Below are 20,234 nucleotides of genomic sequence, written 5' to 3'. Positions count from 1 at the left end.
CATTGCAGTTGTTAGGGAGCCAATTAAAAGAAATAGAGAGTCCAGTTTTCAGAATGAGTGAGTGAAGTTTACATGCACAAAATGGAGATCATTGGTGACTGTGTCAAAACTACTTTGCTGTTTCTTAGTTAGCAAACGCATCTTTGAAAGTGCTTTTCAGCCTTCTGCTGTGTCTGACAGGCTGTTCAGTTCAGTGCTTGATGTTTTGCTGTGGCTAGGACTGGCACGGCTGAAATGCGCACTTAGCATAAGATGGTGTACAGTAACAGATGTCCCAAAGTGCAATTTTTATGTGGAATTCAGACAACACTTACACTGTTAAATTAAGTGCTCTACATGACACACAGATTCCAGGTGAACTGTGTTTTACTTTAATATATTTTTCTGAGTGACCTGGTCTCCTAAGATCCCCCTGTCGAGAACCATCTCAGACTTAGGCCCTTTGAAATATGGCCCTATCATGTAGCAAGAAGGTGGATGGAGGTGTTCAGTCTTCTCACCTGCTACCTTGGGCTCCACTTTCACTGATAGACCCTTAATACGCGACAGTGGTACAGCGGTAGCACTTCAGTATAGACATTACCTATGCCGACAGGAGGGATTCTCCTGTCGGCATAGGTAATCCACCCGCTCCCACTCCCTCAGGAGAGGCGGTAGTTAGGTCGATGGAAGAAGTCTTGGAAGAATCTAGCACTGTCTACACCAGAGGTTAGGTTGGTACAGCTACGTCTCTCAGGGGTATGGATTTTTCACACCCCCAAGAGACGTAGCTATGGTGATGTAAATTCTTAGTGTACACCAGGCCTTAGAGTATGTTTTTATCAAACAGTGTTATTCTCTGATATATTAGAATATGGTATGTTTATATGTTCATAATTAAGCATCAGTTCCACCACACTTCTTCTGAGCATATGCGCAGTATGCGTCAGGTGGCACATGACCAGGATGCATCACTGAATTTGGTCTGCTGGTTGGATCATTATCTTCCCCAGCCCGGGCAGGGTACCGATGGGGAGTGTGACATGAACGCTGATCCATACCGCCCCTGATAACTGATTACACTGATATGATAATATAGAGAACAAACATACCCATGCCAGCACAAGTGTCAGAATCACACATGCATGGTGTGTGCAGGATGCAAAAATGTCCTTACGTAGGGATGTTCCTTGAATGTTCCTTTTATTAAACCTTGAATACTAAATTATTGTATCATCCAGGGCCATCCTTAGGCTGGGACATAGGTGCCAAGTTTCTAATCTGCCGGGGTGCTCCCCTGGCTCCGCCCAGGCCCCACCTGAGCTCCACCCCTTCCTCCAAGGCCCCACCCCCACCCTGCTTTTTCCTACCCCTGCCCCGCCTCTTCCGCACCCAATTCCGCCCCCTCCCCCAAGCGTGCTGCGTCCTCGCTCCTCTCCCATCCTCCCCAGCGCCTCCTGACACCGTGGATGAAACATCTGTTCCGCGGTAGGCACTGAGAGGGAGGCGCTGATCAGCGGGGCCCACCTGCGGGCAGGAGGCACTGGGGGAGTGAGAGGTTCTGGTAGGGAGGAACCTTGCTCTGTCCCGCCCGCCTGCCGCTCCCCTCCCCATTCACCACCTCACTCCGCCTGCCCACCTCCCTGCCCGTCTCCTGTGGGGGCCCCCCAAAGCGCGGGGCCCAGGGCAGTTGCTCCAATTCACCGTACCCTAGGGATAGCTCTGGTATCATTTATGTATGAGCCTTTCATTTTAATAATAGAGGAAGAAAATAATATAATATTGAACCAAACAACTTTTAAGCTCCATGTCTGGTTGGATTATATTTAGTTAATTATATCTAGCACTTTTGTTGTCTGCAAATATCAGCAGGAAGGTAAAGGAATTTTTTTTAAGGTAAAGGATCAGAAACATGACTACGGGAGTAAGAGAGAATATAGGAATAGCGAAGAAGCTGGCACCTTTGGAACCAGAGATGTGAACAGACTGGCACTACAGGGATCACAGGAAGAAACTGAGGAGAGCAGGGAGGGCTGACGACAGAGATAATTGAGGAAGAGGACTCAGAGGAGGGTTTGGCACCTCAGAGATCACAGGAAGAAGGAACAGAGGTCTGTGGGGCTGGCACCACTATGCCTGAAGGAGTTCAAAAAGCAGCAAAGAAGTTAACACAACAGAGAAAGTAGGAGTACAGGGGCTATGAAGTGGCTGGCATTGAAGAGACTGCCTAAAGAGAAGCTGGAGCAAAGATGCCACAGACATAATTTGAGTAGGACGGTCAGCAAAAGGGCTAGCAAACCTCTGAGGCAGAAAAACAAAGCAACCTTAGCTTTTTTACAGTTCTTATATATGAATGTCTTCAAACAGAATCCAGTGGGTATTTATTGGGTTCTGTTATACTCACCAAAAACCAGATGCCCTAGTTATATTTGGATTTGCCACAAATCCCGCTCTGCCATGGTTTGGGTAGCCCCAGTGCAGTACTCAAGAATAACTCTTTAAAGGTCTGATCCAACGCCCATTGACTTCAGTGGAAAGATTCCCACTGGTTTCAATGGTGTTTGAACTGGACCATAAAAAGAATCTTTCCCTCAGCCATCTGCTGGAATATATTTGGGTTTTTTTAATATGCTTTTTCGAAGATTGTTTTAAACACATGGCAGCCTATCAACAACTTGCTGTGGTTTAGCAATAGCAGAACCATCTACTGCGTGTGCAGTATGCAGTACACTGTTCCTTCTGCTGAGCCCCACGGGAAAATAATCCAACAAAGAAGGAAAAATATTCCTCTTTTCTTTTTCCATAAAGCTGTTTTAATTTGCTCTCCCCTGGAAAAGGAAGGCCAGCCTCAAAATCTGAGAACTAAATGGCACAGACCAGAGGGATGCTGGTCTTACTTTTGCGTACATCTATTCTACATCTCTTGCACGTGAGACAGCTATATACTATAGGAATGCAAAAGTGGTCAATTGCTATATGTAATATCAATCAAAGGCTATGCAATGGGATCATGTTTACTCTATTACATGAGAGGACTTGGGCAAATTACCTAACATCAATTAAGGCAGACAAAGAACAGAGGCACCCCGTAGTGTAGAAAAATTGTCATGACTGTCCACACAGCTTGTCGTTGACACTGTCAAAGTCAGATTCAGGACTCACATAATTTGTCAGACCACTCTGTTTATTTGCAAAACGCTTTGCCAATGCACCCAGATGTGAGCCCCTCTCTGAGGCTCAAGATAACTTATTTATACAGGTAAGCCAAAGCTAATTTAACATAAGAGACAAAAGGAAACAGAAACTGACAAATACACATACATATCTTATTTGCATACTAATGTTTACCAATCTCCTAACTCAGTAGGAGCTCTAAGTTAATTAGATTTCAACAAACCCTTCAAGTAGCATTTCTTTAATGAATTATAATTTCAATATAATTCATTCTACTTTCACAATCCCTCCTTTTGGTCAAGCTACGCAATGACCAACAATGACTGGGTTCCACATATCAATCGTTCTTTATCTCTTTGTTCATCAGTGATATTTAAAATCACCAAATTAGCACTCTGGTTTGGGGCAGCTATCTGTGTAGCATGCCTGACACAATTTTGGATAAAACATAAAAGTAACTGAAAACATACAAAAATTATTAGGATTCCAAACAGAAGAGTTAGGGCTCCCTGAAACAACCAGTTTCCTATGCCAGAGAAATTGAAAAGGTTACTTAGCCACTTCCATAAAGAACTTGGCTCTTCATGGAGAAGATATGCGATTTGTTCTAAGTGGCTAGCACATGCTATTACCTCATTGGTGTTGTCTGTTATATACACACAGCAGTCTTTTCCAATGAGAGCACAAGTCCCTCCTTTTGCCGCCAGCACTATATCCAATGCCTGACGGTTTTGGAGGGCCATCTGTCAGATTGCCCCTATTTCTTTGGCCAGGGCTCTTAAACTTTCTCCGGTTTCATTTGCCATTATTTCAACTACTGCTTGTAACCTTAGGAGCCTTTTTGCATGGTGTATTACTCCCCCTAATGGTATGAAGGAACCGCCAATGGCCTCTTCCCAGGTTAAGAGGCTTATGTTATTTACATACCATTGGGCATCTGTTAAGTCCCTTCTTTTTCGCCTGAAATTGCAGAGGCATTCTCGAGGGAAGGTTCCCAGCACTTGGAATTGTGGGAAGAGTCGGGCGGGATCACAGATTCCTGACCAATTAGCTGGCAGTGCGGTATAAGCTCTGGTCCCACACACCCAGTGATGGCCTATTAAGGCCGGGAAGGGTAGGTTGTACCCATTTGTCATATAGGTGTTTGCAAAGGAGTAGTATCCCCCAAAGGGTACAGGGTAATTCTCCTTACGAGGAGTGGTGTTATTTGCATGACATTGAAAGATTGTATTGTTTTCACTAAGGTTACTGTAGGGGGAACATGAGATTGATTTCTCTGTTTGATCCCAGGTTGAGAAAAAAATTCATATCTCCATACCCAGCCCGCCACTTCTTAGTTTTGTTTGAATAATCCCATACACCATTAGCCACAATATGCTGAAGGCAACGGCTTTTCCCCAGATCCAGCCCTGTCCCATTACACACCCAACACCAATGACCTTTTCCCTCCAACACACTTATCCATTTAGATGCATTTATTCCCACCGCTTCCCAAGTGTCATTGCTGTTCCATATTTTGTTAAACGGACGAGGCCCTCCAGTGAGGTCTGGGGACTTGAGTGGGATAGCCAGGACAGGAACACCAGTTTTAGAGTGGGCTGGGATGTGGCTGCAGACCCAGCAATTAGAAATATTAAGGGTCTGAGCTATCCACACCTGCTGCTGGATAAAAGAATTGTCATCGTGGTCTCCCCAGACCGTAAGATACCAGCAGCCAAGGAACAGCGTCTGCTTCTGGCAACCCTTACGAGAGCGTAGACTGTAAGGTATTGCAGACTTTTCCTCTACGTCTTCTTCTGGAGTCAAAATTGACTCTGCGTTGTCCTGAGGTGATGATTGGTTCTCTGGGGATGGTGCCTTCTTACACTGTGAAGCATGTATCCACGCTGCGATGCCAGATAGTTTAACAGCCATCTGTGTAGTAAGCAGTACCTGATGAGGACCCTTCCACTGGGGCTCCAAGGCGTGCTTTCGATGATGGCGCCGTACGTAGACCCAATCACCTGGCTCGAGGCTGTGGCAAGCGTCGGAGGTGGGTTCCATGGGCCAGGCAACTCGAACCTGTGAATGGAAGTGACTTACAGCTTGCATTAGTCCCTTGTAATACTGAAGGAGCGCACTGTGAGTCAGGTTCAAATCTGGAACGGGAGTAATGGTAGTCATAGCTCGCATAGGGCGTCCCATAACAATTTCAAAGGGACTTAATTTATGCCTTTGGGATGGAGTGGATCTCATGTCCATAAGGGCTAATGGTAAGGCTACTGGCCAGCTTAATCCTGTACAGTCACAAATTTTAGCAAGCTTATTTTTAAGTACACCATTTCGTCTTTCAACTGCACCTGCACTCTGTGGGTGGTAGGGACAGTGCAACAGGTGTTTGATATATGTTGCAATATACGGTCCAGCTGTTGAACAAGTTGTCCAGTAAAATGTGTACCCCGATCACTGGACAGAGCAACAGGAATTCCCTTGGCAGGCATAATATGATTTAACAAACATTTGGCAACAGACAGTGAGTCAGCCTTGCGACAAGGAAAGGCTTCAATCCAACCAGAGAATAAACATACCATAACCAATATAAATTCATATTGTTGACACTTAGGCATTTGTGCAAGACCGGTGCTTGAGGCAGGCCCCGGAACCCCTGGGCCGCTTTTACAGGTTTACCAATATTATGGCTTTGGCAAATGGTACAGGCTGCACAGTGGCGGGCTGCAAAAGAGCTAAAATGGGGGGCCCACCATCCTGTCTTAGTTACAGCAGAGACCATCCCCTCCTTTCCGACATGTGAAACACCGTGTAGCAGGGCGGCCAGAGACTAGTAGAATGAAAAGGGGGCTACAAAGGCGCCAGTAGGCGAGCGCCAAAGAGAATCGGGATGTAGAGAGCAACCTTGGGCAACCAAAGATTCTTTCTCGGTTTCTAGGGCAGAGTCTTGGAGCAGGGTGAGGTCAGTGAGGGACCAGGAGGGTAAGAGGACAGCGGAGAACAAGGGAATCAGACATTTCGACTAGGCGCGCTGCAGCAGCCATAGCACGTAGGCAGGGGGGTAAGCCTTGGGCAACAGGGTCTAAAGTGGCAGAGAAATAAGCCACTGGGCGGTTCTTTTCTCCGTGCATCTGAGTGAGAACTCCAAGTGCACACCCAGGTTGTTTGTGGCAGAAAAGGGTAAAAGGCTTAGAATAGTCAGGCAGCCCTAAGGCAGGGGCAGAAGCCAAACCCTGTTTGAGGGAAACAAAGGCAGAATTGGCCTCAGGGGGCCACGGCATGGGGTCAGGCACAGAGAATCAAGTGAGTTCCTGGAAAGGTTTTGCAAGGGAGGCATACTGGGGAATCCACTGTCTGCAAAATCCAGCCATGCCTAAAAACTTCCGGACCTGGCGTGGGGAGCAGGGTCGGGGAAAGCTAAGGATAGCTTGGACGCGGGTGGGAAAAAGTGCACGGGAACCCTGGGAGAGGGGAAAGCCAAGGTATGTGACAGAAGCTTGACAGAGTTGTAGTTTAGAGCAAGAAGCTTTGTGACCCTTATTTGCTAGGGCAGTAAGGAGCACTAAAGAGTCAGTTTCAGAGGCAGACAATGAAGGAGAACAGAGGAGTAGATCATCTACATATTGGACTAATGTGGACCTGGACGGGAAAACAAGGTCAGCAAGGTCTCGGGCTAATGCTTGGGAAAAATATGATGGGCTTTCAGTATACCCTTGGGGCAGTGTGGTCCATGTGTTCTGTTGCCCCTTGTAAGAAAAGGTAAACAGGAACTGGGAGTCAGGGTGAACTGGGACAGAAAAGAAAGCAGAGCAGAAATCAACAACAGTAAAATGAGTTGCATCTGGTGGGATAGAAGCCAGAATCTTTGAGAGAGGCAAGTTTTGATTCTGTCCACCTATGATTTGCCTCTTCCCACCACTGCATGAAACAATCAACCTCTGCTTTTGCCAATTTAGTTTTAGGTTGGCCGAGTTTGTCTTTTAAGACATCTTCTCAGTCTTTGTCCCAAGATCCTAACAGCGGCCACTGAATTTTGGGATTCTCCTGAGTTAGACTTTTGCATTCCCATACACATCTCCCCCCCTCTCCCCAGGTCAGCCTTTTGAAGCCATCCCCCACCCATGTCATGAGGTTTTCTGTTCATTAAAACACAACAATGCTAGCAACAAGACAAACACCACAAAACATAGATCCATGGTATTCTGAGTTATTCTTCTGCTGGCGCCAGCTTGCTTGTAGAGTCTAAAAACAAAAAACAATTTCCACCCCCTGGTGGGGACAGATTATTGCTTAATAATAATACCACTTTCTTTTACAAATTTCCTTGCTAATTGCAGGAAAAACAGAAGAATTACCTCCAGGCTGTACCTATTTTGTTCTATAGTTAGGCTGGTGAATTACCCCACTCACTGGTCATTTATGAAATTCATGAGGTGGTGTACCTCAGTTTCCCCTCTTGTGCAACAGACCATGTTTGCAATAGTTTCTCTGCTGTACCAACCTTTAAGTTTATTCTCAGGTAATAGCTGAGACACAGCTTCAGATTTTAGCACTATACACACACACAAAATTCTCTTTTGCCTAACATTCCTTGCACTGTGATTACTCTTTTACACAACTGTACCCCGATTACACTTCCATCTTATATAACTAGACACAACCAGGAGCAGCCAAGTTAAGTTCCAATAGAAACCCCTTACATCCTTTAGTGATTTTGATGACATAACCCAATAGTCAAATAATTTTGATCAAATTCTCTCTCTGCCTGCAGCAGTCCTGTATAGACCATTTCTGTGGGAAAAGGGCCCATTTTCCCTCAGAATAGCTGTAAAGGCTTCTGGGGACAGAAGTGTAATGGTGGTAGTAGCCACTCTACCTGACCCCCTTAGCCTAGACCATTTTTTCAGAAATTTACAGGAGTCTGGACCCTTCCTAAAATACATAAACTGAGCCGGCGTTCCTTTAGGGAACTGTCCCGACTTAGACGTCTAGTTACCCATACAGGAGGGCTTTACACACCAATCACACCAGAAGGAAGGTCGGGTTCATCAGAGCGATGCCCGGTGCAACACACAAAAGGAGCCCACAGGCTACTGCCTCAATCGCCCTTGTTTTCACACAAAGGGTTTCACCCAAGGCACGGTGCGGCTGCGATTGTGCAGATTTCACTCACTCAGACCATGGGGACAGGAACCCTTTGGTCAGCCGATCCCCAGACAGAGACGGCGCCCAGACTCAAACACATCACAGGGAGGATGGATAGACACAGAGACAAGAAAGTCCTCAGTCCGGACAAAACACAGAAATAATTACCTGACCAGATTCCTGATGTCAGACCAGAACAGAGTGGGAACCAACAGGTTCGATGGCGTAGACTTCACTGTGGTCATGCACCCTTCCGTTCTGGCGGAGGACCACTTGGGCCAAATACCCAGGTGCCGGCTTGCCACGGCAGTCCTAAGGATGGTCAGGAGTCACACGGCCCCAGTGAAGACGGTTGCCATCTTGGTGGAACCTCCAAATGGTCAAAGTCAGATTCAGGACTCACTTAATTTGTCAGACCACTCTGTTTATTAGCAAAGCGCTTTGCCAATGCACCCAGATGTGAGCCCCTTTCTGAGGCTCAAGATAACTTATTTATACAGGTAAGCCAAAGCCAATTTAACATAAGAGACAAAAGGAAGCAGAAACTGACAAATACACATACATATCTTATTTGCATACTAATGTTTACCAATCTCCTTGCTCAGTAGGAGCTCTAAGTTAATTAGTTTGAGGACCCATTGTCTCACACTCCTTAATGTTTCTCTTCCTGACAACTAAATTTCAACAAACCCTTCAAGTAGCATTTCTTTAATGAATTATAATTTCAATATAATTCATTCTACTTTCACAACACAAAAGACTGAATTGTGCATCCCCTGCATGAAGTGATAGGAACCAGCTAGCCATGGAGCATACACATAAGAAAGCAAACCTTACACAAACTGTAAAGTACTTTAAAAATAAACAGTTGCAGGGGGGTAATTTATTTCCTTCACTTCTCCCTGTTTTTTGAAAGATCAAGATGACATTAGCACCTGTATTTTTACCCCCATCTTGTGAAAAGTGACATAACACTATAAGATCCCTTGAACAACCCAGTAAGTGAGACTATTGTTTTTGTTGAGTTTGTTCTTGCTGCTTGTCATCATTTCAGATAGCAAATATTAAATGAAGCCCAAAACAGAGGCAAAATAATATGCTGGGACACAAATGCAAAGCCTTCTTGAGGGCCAGAATCTACCAGGGGGGACTATAGGCATTGCAAATCTACTAACATGGGCTTTACACAGAGTAACTGAGACATGCTCGCTACCCCAAGAAGCTTACAAATGAACGACCCAATCCTGGATACATGCTGTGATGGACTGGTATGTGTATGTACATGTCTGTACCAAACTGTGATCTTCAATTGACATTGTAACCACTGTTTTGAAGAATTTGACCTACACATTGAGAATGTAGCTGTAACTGCTTAGAGATGTAAAGGACAGACCAAGACCAGTTTATCGTAATGCCTAGTAACAACCTGAAGGACTGACAGAAGAGCCATCACTGTGCTTATCTTTCAGTCAAGGGGGCCCACTCCTAGAACAGTTTTTCTAAAGAGAAGAGCCAGGCTGAAGAGAACTAGTTTTCCCAGTCTGGACTCCAAGAAGCCTGGGACTACCCAGCTAGTCACTTGACCAGAACTCTCCCTCGCTCTTGCTAGGTAACCATGGCCTGATACAGAAGAACTGAAGGAGGGGCCTAGCTACCTGACACACCAACTGGCCTAGGATTCTCAAGGATGAGCATAGACTTGGGGAGACAGCATAAGACTTTTGTTGTTTTGCCCAAAGATCTGTGATTCTGGTATGTTTTCAGGGTAACATTTATTGTGGTTAAGAAACTCCTGTGCAAATCCTGTGTTCCTCCTTTTTATCTGCCATGTGGTCAGCAAAGAGTTAAACTATAAACCAGTGCACATAGGCAAGTGGGGAGGTTGTGGGGTCTCGGCACGGGTTTCAGAGCAAAGGGCAGTTGGATTGCAGAGTCCCACATCCCTAGGAAAGGTGCTAGACAAGGAGTTTGCACCCAGGAGTGTATTATGGGTACCTCTATGCAGGAATAAAAGATCCATAGCACAGCTGCAACTGACCCAGATCAGCTGACTTGGGCTCAGGCGGCAGGGCTAAAAATTGCTGTGTAGACATTTGGCCTTAGGCTGGACCAGCCCCATTATGAGGTCCCAGCCTTTAGGCTCCAGCCCAAGCCCAAATGTCTATGCAGCAATTTTACAGGCTGGCAGCCCGTGTACTGCAAGCCCGAGTCAGCTGAGTCGGGCCAGCTGCGGATGTTCAATTGCTGTGTAGACGTACCCTTAGCTGCCCAGAGCTAGAAACAGTGACTAGAATCTGCCCAGACCAAGCTGGCTTGGAAGCACGTGGGATCCAAAGGTTGGGTCCATTTACAACAGACTGGTGATCATCAGGTAGGGGGACTCAGCCAGGTCTGTAACACATGCATATGAGGAACTCTGCTCATGGGAGTAGTCCCACTAAGCGCACATTCAGTAAAGCTATGTGCCCGTGTTAGGGTTTCAAGGACAAGACACTACCTGGAGTACAAGACTGGGGCAAGATGGATGGAGAAAAGAAAGTACAAAATAAAGATGTGCAGTGGCTGGTCTGGCACAATATGCATCTTAGTGCTTAGATACGATGGCAACGGACACCCTAGGAAAAAACCCAATATCTGGGAGGAGAAATCAGTAGAAATATGACATGTTATGTAAGATGTCACACAGATTCCTATATCTGGGGCGGGGGCTGGTCCCTATCATTTGATATTTTAACATTTATGGACAATTCATTTAAGTGAGGAAGGAGTTAGAAAAGGATCAGTTGGGTGTGACTCTTGTTATGCGGGCTGACCATTTGTGGGGGCTCAGCGACCAGACTCCGCTAAGGAAAATGAGCAAATTCAGATCCACTGAGAGTAGTTAATTACCTCAGTGGCTAGGGAGCCATTAATTAGTTAAGGAACACCTGGGCATAATAAAGGCTTCTGAGGGCTCAGTCAGGACGAGAGAGTCCTACTCCCAGTCTCAGGTGGTGTGTAGTTTAGATATAGTGTAAGAGAGAGTCTCTGTTCCAAAGCGCTTACACTTGAAATCGTGGGGGATTCACCAAAGTTCACCATTGCTCAGCAAGTTACCAGAGATACTCAACACCTCATAGTTTGAGCTCCTGCATCATTCATTCTAACCTTTAATGATCTGCTTTCATTGACTATTAAGGGCAAGATCTTGCAACCTCTTACACAAGCAGTTCTATTAAGTCAGTGGAGCTGGTCACATGCACCAAGACTACTTATGTTAGTAAGAGTTTGCAGGATCAATCTTTTACTTTCTTCTGCTGCTCCCAAAAGGATTAATGTAAATATTTGGTTTGGCTTCCTCCCTGAGCATACAATGAAAGCATTCCAAGACTAGAACTAACTGGTACGTATTTTTTTTCCTCCTTGCTCCTAGTACAGTTTAAATTTACTCTGAACAGAGCAAGGCAGTTTAGTTTCTAATCTTCTAAAGGGAAACTTTTTGTTTTCTGTTTCCCAGAGATGTGAGCAAGCACCCGTTTTGTGACCTGCACCTAAGGTGAAAGGAGTGCCTAGATTTGGTGGGTTTGACTCTGTGTCCATCACCTAGGACAAGTTAATTTATTTGGAAATATTTCAGCAGGCATAAGCACTTTTCCTAGAGTTGTACTTTTCAAACTGATAAGATCAAAATTTACAATGCAAAGAGCTAGATGAGTTTTCCCCAAGGCAGGACAAGACACAAGCCAACTGCAGTGGCCTTTGCCCTTCCTTAAACTAAATATGACTGCTGCTAACAATGAGCTCTTTTCCCCATATGTGTGAAGTCTACTCTAATCTCATATTTTTGGCCTCTAAGTAACTTCAGATTGCCTGGCTTGTGTAGCCCCATTTTTTCTTCAAGAAATCTGTGATATGGAAAGACAGATTATAGGCATTATTGCCAAAATGAGGCATCTGATTACAGTTATGTAGCCACAGGCTAGGATTTTCCATTTTATGTTCCTGAGCAGAGTTGGGCACGTTATTTATTATGAACAACTTACTCAGCAAACTTTGTGGTTTCTTTAGATTGTGAATTGTTCAAAAACTGATCTGGATTTCTATGAACGTGGTTGCTCTATTTAAGTATTTTGCAACTGTATCAAACTTCAACCTGCGGGTTGTTTGCAAACAGTTTAGTGACCTTGATTCTCCTCCCTTGGAAGTTAATGATAAGGCTGCGATTGACTTTTGTGTTCTTGTGTCCCTATTCACAGTGGTCACCTACATCACATGGTGTTGGTTCTGTTTCCTGACTGGCCAACTGTTTTAAACAGGAGAATGACTAATTAACAAACAATGACAAGTGACTAACAAGCAATGAACTATAGCATGTGGTTTAGCTGGGTAGTCATTTGTGATAAAACTCACAACTTTCAGGTTTTGCTGACTTTTTATGAACAGACCAGCAGTTGACTACAAACAACAGGGGATCACATATAGGGAACTCACATTTATGTGAAATTATTTGTGACCTACCTTTTGACCCCTTCTACTAGTCATTCAAAATCAAACCTGGACTAGGATATTCTCAAATTTAAGACCAATTTAACAGCCTAGCCTTGATTTTTGAAGGAACTGCAATTCCAGCAGTTTTTTCAAATAACTGTACTTTTAAAATTACTGCAATTTTTAAATGCCTGTCAAATGGGTATTGCCAGGGGTGAAGAGAACCATGCTGCCAAATTAAATTAATATTTTGGAATTTCAATATTTATTTTGAGTTTAAAGAGTCATTCCCAAATTACACCAAATTACATGTGGACCATGAAACCAGACTATGGAGTTCTTCCTGATGGCATCCAGGCCCACCAGAGCAAACAAAGAATGCTGGGGGCCGGGGGTCAGGGAGCGGGAAGAGATTGTGAAGTTGGAACAGCACGTATTGCTGAGAAATTCCCTTTCCTGCAGTATACTCCAAAGAATGAAAAAAGCATTGAAACAATACACACAAATGGACTATATTGGAATACTCCATAGAAAGCAATCAATCCCTCAACATTATAGCAGAATGAAATCCTCTGCAACTTTTTCCAGGACTCTTTCTCCCCATTGTGGATTGCTGTCAAATGCTAAAATGAACTATTTTGCAAAGGCAGTTATTTATACATGGTTTTAGGGGGTGATAAATCAGTAATTTTACATATTAAAAATAGATATTTACTTTGGTTAAGTTGGTCTAACAATAGCTGCCTTTCGTTATAGATTCAGCTGATCACTGTGCTATAATTGACCTGGACATCCAATAAACACAGTTGCCTTCAGCTCAGCATGTGATGCATCTTTCATAATGTTTGATCAGCAGGCAGTAGAGCTGAAGGTGATAATGACTTTTGCTAAAAAAAAAAGTTTTGAGACTGCTTTGTTTACAAGATGGAAACTGAAACCTTGATATACATTTCTCCACTTGAAAATTGAGAAAGAGCCATTGCTTCCAGACAGGATGTCATGGGTTTATCTAAATTATGTTAATAACATTCCGCAACAAAGATTCTTGCGTGAAGAAAGCAGTTAAAGTCAAAGTTAAATAGGTGAAGGTAAGGGGAGTCTTTCCACTGAATTCATTGACTTTGATTCAAGTTCTTAAAGTTGTAGTTAGAGCCCTTCACTGATATTATGACTATAGCTTCTTGCTGAAAAATGACATATGACAGTGCCATTATCAGATCAGTGTCAAATAATGCAAAGCACTTTCCATCTTGATTTAAGGAAGCTTTCAAAATCAAAAATGAAATTATATTGATCATTTTGCCTGGTTGGGAGAGGTGCTGAGAACTCACCTCTCACACTGACTTCAATAAGAAGCCCTTAAGTAGTAAAGTTCTGCTTATTGGTAAATCAGTTTTTAAAGCTGTATGGAAATTCATAGATTCATACATTTTAAGGCCAAAAGAGAATATTAGGATCATCTAGTCTAACCTCCTATAGAACACAACCCACAGATTTCTCCCGCTGGTTTGCAATGACATTTAATTTATCATCTCACAGGCAGTGAGATGTTAACCTCCAGGAACAAAACTCAGAAACTGCAGTTTTTATAAATGTCCAGAGATGTTTCTCTTAATGTGAGCTATCTAAATATTTTCCTTAGTACAATGGGCCAAGCATTCTTTTATGTCTCTGATGGTGGTCTGATTATGTGTGACCACAAACTCATTTAATCCTCTTACCTCATTGCTGCAAGAGCCAAGTAAATCCTGTTTGTAGATCTTCTGGCATGGATATCCCATTTATTGCTGGACTGTATAGCTGTTTAACAATTAAATATACCTAGTGAGGCTCAGTAAACTTGGTTTGGCTGCCAGGAGTGGCTAGAGGGGAAGGAGGTAGACTGAGGTGCTTAAAATTGGAATGGCCCATAGCAGTTAAGGGGAGATTGTATACATCCAGGAATAGATCCAGGAATAGGGAAATGTTACAGTTATGGAAGAAGATTAAAGAGTTCAAGGGCAGTCAGAGGCAGCCAGCCTCTTCCTCCCTGGAAGAGGATTTTACTGCAGGAGGGCAGAGGAAGCCTGAAGAAACTGAGATTTCACCTTACATTATAGTTTTTGAGAGATGAAGATCAGAAAAGCCCTAAACACTTGAAAAGAACATCTGAATGGGCCTGTAGTGGGTGCAGTTTTCACATTACAAAAGCCCACAGTGTCTGGGAAGGAGGAATGAAAAAAGTGCAGAGTAGCCAGAGTTGATCAGAGAGGTCCAGAACAGTTGAAGAGGAGACTCTTTAGATGATGATTAGCTATGGAAAGAAGGATATGGAATGTTCCAAACAGCTGTGGGTGGAGGGAAATGGAATCCCCCAAATAGTGGAGGGCCGGGGCAGCATAGAGAGAAACACTGAAGAAAAATTCTGAATAACGATGGTTGCAATTTTTAGGCAGAAAAACATTTCCTTTAAAAAAAAAAAGAAAAGCAAGAGTGAGCAAAAAGAAGGGGAAATTAAAATTTTGAGGGTTCAAATTTTTTAGAAAAAATATTTTGAGAACAAAGTAAAAAATGTTCAGTTCTAATCCTGTGAAATGAAAGCAAGTTCAAAATGGTATTTTGTTCATTAAGCTGCTTTTCCAACTTCTGAATGATTCAAGAGGGCTCAAAGGAGCAGGGGGAAAGGTCTGAAGCAGTAGAACATAGACTTGAAAAATCTGTATTTCTATGGCTGAGTGGATAAAATGGTTTAATACATAACACAAAGCAACAATAGTACCACATATTGTAAAATGTTTTTCCATGAAGCAGCAGTTACCAGCATCCCACCCACAAGGCTTAAAAGTTTATATGAGACACTCATAACCTGAGACAAAGGGGAACTATGTCTGTTAATGTTGGAAAGTGAGTCTTGTAAATTTTTCCAAGATTTATAAGTACCACTAAGAAGAAACTAAGGATGAACTCTTGTGCTTCTGGCTTACTGAGAGAACAATGATATTTTAACATGAATCTTCTATGTTTATTAGTCTTGGTCTAGATTATCAGTTTAATGGCACATTTATAGGCTCTGATTTAGCAGTCCTTCCCTACTCACCAAAGCTCATCGGCCTGTGTTGGTGTCAATGGGACTGAAGTACACGCTGAAAGTTACGCATATGCTTGAATTCTTTTCTGAACTGGAGCCATCAGGCTGTTCTACTTTTCCATTGGTTATTGTATCATTCTTTAGCTTCAAGGAAAAGATCGGTATGTGTTGTGTCCATAGCATACACACAGAATCATTAGATAAAAACAAATACTTTTGCCAGAAGGTTGCAACATAACATTGCTTTTATTTGTTAGGGTTCAGGTCGATAACACACAAGAATCCCAAAATAGAGAGAGACAAGCAGGCTGCTTCCTCAAACAGAAAGACACAACTCACCCACACCTTATGCTAGGTGATGTGTCTGTCTGTCTGCTGGTAGGCCCAGATCTTCCACTTCCCTATAGAGCCCCCTGACCTACAAGCTGAACCAGGAAACTCTGAAATGTAAAGTGACAAGTTTATAATTTGAATAGTTTTCAATAAACCAAAGCATAGAAACTGTGTGATTTAACCTCTAGTTTTCCAGCACTGTAATAGTAAACATTTATAATTTTTTCTTCACTAATTATATTTTTTATAATAGCAATAATTACCTCTGGACTGGGTATTTCCTAGTCATTAATGAAAATCTGGATTAAGAGCAATGAGGTTCACATGGGGCCCTCAACTCCTTCTACTGGTCATGAATTGAGAGGCAATACCCTCTCCATAAATCATTATTCCTTAAAGTGCAGTTCTACCCTGAGAAGTGATTGTAAAATTGGCATCACAGTGGGTTCCATGTTTATTGTCATTCAGTGACTCCAGATCAACTATGCTCACGTTACAAGCAATATAAAAAGGGTGGAAGCGGTGGGGAGTTTGGGGGTTTAGCTAGGAGCTCTGCAAAGCCAATCAGATAAGATATGAGAATAAAAAGGTTATTTCTCATGTATCATCACTAGTAATAAAGATTCTGCAGGCCAGTGTATGCCCTCATGTATATCTGTGCAAACCCACTGGCTTCAGATTATGCCTTCAGTGACAACTGTACAATTCAAATGTTGTCAGGTGTAACTGATTATCACTGTAGAGCAGACATGATTCTGAATAGACACAAAAGCAACAAGGAGTCCGGTGGCACCTTAAAGACTAACAGATTTATTTGAGCAAAAGCTTTTGTGGATAAAAAACTGACTTCTTCAGATGCATGGAGTGCAAATTACAGATACAGGCATAAATATATATTGGCACATGAAGAGAAGGGAGTTACCTTACAAGTGGAGAACCAATGCTGAAGGCCAATTTAGTCATGGTGGATGTGGTCCACTCCCGATAATTGATGAGGTGGTGTCAATATCAAGAGAGGGGAAATTGCTTTGAGCCAACCACTCCCAGTCCCTATTCAAGACCAAATTGATGGTGTTAAGTTTGCAAATGAATTGTAGCTCAGCAGTTTCTCTTTGAAGTCTGTTTTTGAAGTTGTTATTGTTGAAGAATGGCTATTTTTAAATCTGTTATTGAGTGCCCAGGAAGATTGAAGTGTTCTCCAACTGGCTTTTGTATGTTACTATTCCTGATGTCTGATTTATGACCATTTAGCCTTTCACATAGAAACTGTACATGGCAGAGGGGTAATGCTGGCACATATCACATTAGTAGATGTGCAGGTGAATGAGACTCTGATGGTGCAGTTGGTGTGGTTTGGTCCTTTGATGATGTCGCTAGAGTAGATATGGGGACAGAGAAGTCAGTGGGGTTTGTTACAGGGATTGGTTCCTGGGTTAGTGTTTCTGTGGTGTGTAGTTGCTGGTTAGTATTTGCTTCAGGTTCGGGATATGGGTACCCATATGGCCCCACAGTATGCCAACATTTTTATGGCTGACTTAGAACAACGCATCCTCAGCTCTCATCCCCACACCAACCATACCATCAGCGGCTCATTAAACTGTATTAAACCCCTGTGTGGATGCTCTTATTCAGAAGTAAAGTGGCCTTACTTCAGTTTATCTAAACCAAGGTAAGGCCACTTTAATTCTGAATGAGTGCATCCATGCAGAGATTTAATGCAGTTTAACTAATCCACTTTAACAATTAATTTGGACGAATTTTCCCCTGATTGTCGCTGTATAGACAAGCCCTTAGAAATCAGGCCAGATATGGATCTCTGATACTGAGGGACATCTTAGTATCTGTGATTGAGCATCACACTCAGGTGAGCCTAGATTCTCCAGTACAGGAGCTGAAGCTGTACACATCTGAATAAAATACTGAATATAGACAGGGTTTTCTTTTTGTTCACCACTTTCCACAAATTTCAGGAAGATTACTTGGATGTATTGATTGTTTTCTTTTCCTGTTTCCAATCTCTTTTTTAAGTGCTGTCATGTTGACTCTCCAAGTCCAAACACTTATTCAGTGATCTTCTCATTTAGTCTTACAATACCAGTTTTTCATCAGCAACTACAGGTAAGATAAGTAGATATTTATTTGATTGAAAATTCATTTTGGCAAAGAAGCCTTTACTGTTAAATACTTTCAGCTTTTCTACTGAATGTTAGTGTTCTAACTGTCCTTTAAACTAACTCCAGAATGACTGTGGGGACATTTAAATGTTTGTTCTTTGAACGGGTCCTTCTAATGCCAAGCTGTAAAAACAAATTAAATAAATAACTAATTAAATAATATAGCCCCCCATCAGATATGTAGAGGTCATAAAATGAAATGGCTGCTTTCTTTGAAGAGAACTTGTGTTTTTCATCTTGCTGCTGGCTTCTACAACTTGCAGGCGCTCCCTAAAGATATACCAAGTGATGCGGAGCTATAATTAATGCCTGTTAGATAATAATGTAAAAATAAACAAGACCAGATTTCCTGAAGAGAAGCACAGGGCTGGGGAGGTGGAGGAGAAAAGAGAGCAGAAAAGTTTGAAGAACACAAAATTGTGTGTATTAATTAGTGGTAGAACAGAAAGTTCACCTCATGGAATCTATCCAATAGTAAAACATTTTGGGTCATATTCTCTGGTGAATTTATAATCCCTTTACATTATTCATGTGGCAACATGGGGACATAATATGGCTGCAAATGACCAGCAGAAAATTCACTGGTGTAGGGAACACTCTGCTGGGCAATGCTGAGCTATATCCCACTCTGTGGCTCTTCATTCCCATCCCACTCTCGGCATAGTAGGCTTGTTGGGAGTAGGGTGGGGAAACGGTAGGAGTGAGAAGGAAATGTGATGGAGTTCCACTCCACAAATCCTCCATTGGCATGGGGTTCATTAAGGGCCATATGTCAGTGGTGCAGTTACTTAAGGATAACTGACATAGCTAAGCCGGTAAAAGCTCTAGTGTAGATGTAGTTATGTCAGTACAACTGTAATTATACCACCATATCTGATGCCAGTTCCCTGAACCAGCATAAAATATACTGGCATAAGTAAGCACTTTTATACTATAACTGCATCCACATTAGGAAGGTTTTACCAGTTTAACTACATTAATTTACCTATATCAGCAAAACCCTGTTAATATAGACAAGGCCTACTGCTGTTGTAGCTGGGACTGACCCTCAGAAATAGGGAGTTAGGATCAGTTCCCTGACATTCTGCACCCTGGGTTGAGCAGAACTGTGGAGGAGGAGAGAATCTTGCCTTTCTGTGCAAGACCAGAGAAGGGGACTTATTTTTTTCCTATTAAGTCAATGGCAAAATTCCCATGTAGAGCTGACTGGTGAAAAAACGGTAAGTATATTTTGTGAAAAATGTTGAAAGAAATGTATTCTTTATTTCATTTGAAATGTTTCATGATTTTTTAAAATTATTTTTCAATAAACAATTTTGTTTCAGTGGGAAAAAAAATCCCCCCCTTTTTTTAGTTCAAGAGAGTAGAGGTTTTTCCCACCAGCAAAACAAAATATTTTTAACCAAAAAAGCTATTTTTGATTAAAACATTTCAACCACCTCCACTTCCATGATCTTCAATGTGAGCCAAATCAGGCCCAAGAAAGTTCATCCTAGTCCCATTGAAAAACAGCGTGAGTTTTGACACTGAATTTTAATAGTAGCAGAAGCAAACCCTATTGCAGTAGTGTTTTTGATTCATCCTACTTCACTCTGCACTGAATAATCTTTAATTAGCTTTCATAAACTATCTTTGACAGCTTCATTTATTCAGCCAACCACCTTCTGAGTGTTAGATCAGTAACATACATCTTGCTTCCACTATGTTTTTTAAAATCAGCACAAGTGTGAAAGAGAGCATTATATAATGGGAAACATTCCAAAGGATTAAGGCCCAGCCTCTCTTTACACAGATGTAACCCACAGTAGGAAACTTGGATCTTTATACCTTTCAAGTGAATAGTCCACATTGGGTTGGTGGGGTGTGGGGGATTGTAAGAGTCGACTACAGGTACCAGGTAAAGGAAT

Source organism: Lepidochelys kempii, chromosome 2 (genome assembly GCF_965140265.1).
Source record: "Lepidochelys kempii isolate rLepKem1 chromosome 2, rLepKem1.hap2, whole genome shotgun sequence".
Lineage (NCBI taxonomy): Eukaryota > Metazoa > Chordata > Testudines > Cheloniidae > Lepidochelys > Lepidochelys kempii.
The sequence above is the reverse complement of the archived record's forward strand: the minus strand, read 5'-3'. Positions refer to the sequence as shown.